The sequence below is a fragment of the Dasypus novemcinctus genome, chromosome 29, assembly GCF_030445035.2.
Source record: "Dasypus novemcinctus isolate mDasNov1 chromosome 29, mDasNov1.1.hap2, whole genome shotgun sequence".
Lineage (NCBI taxonomy): Eukaryota > Metazoa > Chordata > Mammalia > Cingulata > Dasypodidae > Dasypus > Dasypus novemcinctus.
Window position 1 is genome coordinate 38,203,427 of NC_080701.1, and position 2,976 is coordinate 38,206,402.

Sequence of the window (2,976 nt, forward strand, 5' to 3'; positions counted from 1 at the left end):
GGAAAAAATTTCATTTGCATAGCAACAAAAGACTCAAATACCTAGGAATAAACTAATCAAAGAAGTACCGGGCCTATATGCAGAAAACTACAAAAGAATGCTAAAAGAAATCATTGAAGACCTAAACAAGTTGATGGACATTCCATATTCATGGATTTGAAGACTAAATATTGTGAAGATGTCATTCCTACCCACACTGATTTATCAATTCAATTCAATACCAATCAAAATTCTACCAGCGTACATTACAGAAATAGAAAAGGAAAATACCAAATATTTCTGGAAGGGAAAGTGCACTGAATAGCCAAAAACATTCTAAAAAAGAAAAATGATGTGGGAGGAATTTCACCGCCTGACCTTGAAACATATTACAAAACTACAGTATTAAAAACAGCATGGTAATGGCAAGACTGACACATCAATCAGTGAAATAATTGAGAGTCCAGAAATAAACCCTTACTGCAACAGCCGACTGTTTTTGGACAATCTACCAAGTCGATGTTGATGGGACAAAACAATGTCTTCAACAAAAGGTGTTGGGAGAACTGGATATCCATAACCAAAACAATAAGAGGACCCTTATCTCAATCCTTTTACAAGAATCAATTCAAAATGGATCAAATGCATAAATACAAAAGCCAGGACCATAAAACTACTCGAAGAAAATATAGAAAAACATCTTGAGGTAGGTGGTGTTTTCTTGGACCTTATACCCAAAGCACATGAAACAAAATAAAAAAATGAGTAAATGAGACCTCCTCAAAATTAAACGTATTTCCATCTCACAGGACTTTTTCCAAAAGGTGAAAGGGCAGCCAACTTAATGGGAGAAAATATTTGGACATCACATGTCTGATAAGGGTATAATATCCTTGATATATAAAGAGATGCTACAACTCAATAATAAAAAGACTAAGGACCAAATTTTTGAAATGGGCAAAAGCTCTGAATAGATATTTGTCCAAAGAAGAAATACAAATGGCAAAGAAACACATGAAAAAATGTTCACCTTCACTAGCCATTATGGAAATTTAAATCAAAACTGTGAGATATCATTTCACACCTATCAGAATGGTGACTATTAAAATGACAGAGAACAGCAAGTATTGGAGAGGATGTGGAGAGATAATAAAACTCATTCAGTGTTGTTGGGATATAGAATGGTACAGCTGCTGTGGAGGACTGTTTGGCAGTTCCTAATGAAGACAAATGTATATTTGCCAGGTGATCCAGCAATACAAGTACTGGATATATAACCAGAAGAACTGAGAGCAGTGACACAAACAGACATCTGCACACTAATGTTCTTTGTGGTGTTATTCACAATTGCCAAAAGTTGGAAACAACCAGGAGTCCATCAATGGATGAATGGATAAAAATACACACAATGGAATGTTATGGAGCTATAAGTAGAAATGAAATCATGAAGCATATGACAACATTTATGAACCTGGAAGACTTTATGTTGAATGAAGCAAGACAGACACAAGGACAGATTGCACTATGAACTAAATATATTGGTTAATCTCATGGAGTTCCTAATTTGAATATGGGTTGCCAGAAAATAGACTTGAGTTTAGAGAATGGAAAACCGAGGGTTAACTCGTGCAGAATTGGTAAAAAGAATGTGTGTTATTCTTTGGAGATGAAAAGTTGAAAGCCCAACATCATGTTTGTAACTAGGCATTCAACAAAATCCAGAATCTTTTCTTGATAGATATCACTACTATTATGTCAGTATGAAAGTGGTTCAACAGTAAAGTCTAAGGACATGTATATTACTAAAGGAAAGCTAAAAAAAAATGGCATGGAACCACATAGCATAGTAAAACTACATATGAAATATGAATATGGGTAAAATTGCATATATAAGATGTCTTTCTTTGATGCTGAGTAAATTTATGTTAATACTGCAAAATGTTAATATCAGACAAAAACATTATGCTAAGTGGAAAAAACAGACACAAAGTGCTACATATTGTATGATTCCATGTATATAAAATGTAAATATAAATCAATTTATAAAGATGAAATTAGATTAGTTTTTATGTAGAGTTGGGGAAGGAATGCTAAGTAGTGTAGAGTTTTTATTTTTGGAATAATGAAATTATTCCAGAATTTTTGTGGTGATGAATGCAAAGCATTGTGATTATAAAATATTACACTTTGGATAGATCATATAGTGTATGGATATATCTCAATAAAACCATTTAATAAATGAGGGGGAAACTGTGCAAGAATAGCGAGAAATGGCAGCTATGTACAGCAGGCAAAACATGAACAGATAGGTGAAGAATTGTCTGGTTTGTTTGTCTGATTTTTGTTTTTTATTATTATTATTGAAATAAAGAATGTTTTAATAATAATTGAAATGATGAAATGATGAATATTATGTGATTATACCAAATACCACTGATTGTGCATTTTGGATGAATTGTATGTTTTATTAATATGTATCAATAAAAATTGACTTATTAAAGAAATAGAAAGGTTGTGGAGAAACAGCAACAATCCTTCGCTGTTGGTGGGAATGTAGAATGGCTTAGCATCTGTGGAAGACAGTTTGGCAGTACCTCATTCTGCTGTATGATCCAGCAATTCTGTTACTAGGAATATATTGAGAGGAATTGAAAGCAAGGAGAAATGAACTGACATTTGCCCACCAATGTTCATAACAATATTATTCACAATTGCTAAAACTTGGAATCAACCCAAGTGTTCATCAGTGGATGAAGGGACAAATAAAATGAGCTAAATATATATACAAAGGCATACTATTCAGCTGTTAGAAGAAATGAAATCAGGATGCATATGACAACATGGATGAACTGAAATATTATGTTACTTGAAATAAGTCAGATAGAAAAGGTCAAATATTGTATAGTGTCACTATAGGAACTTAAATACTGTGAGTAAACACACAGGTAAACTCAAGAGTATATTTTACTAGGAAATTTCATGTGACTTGAGAATGTG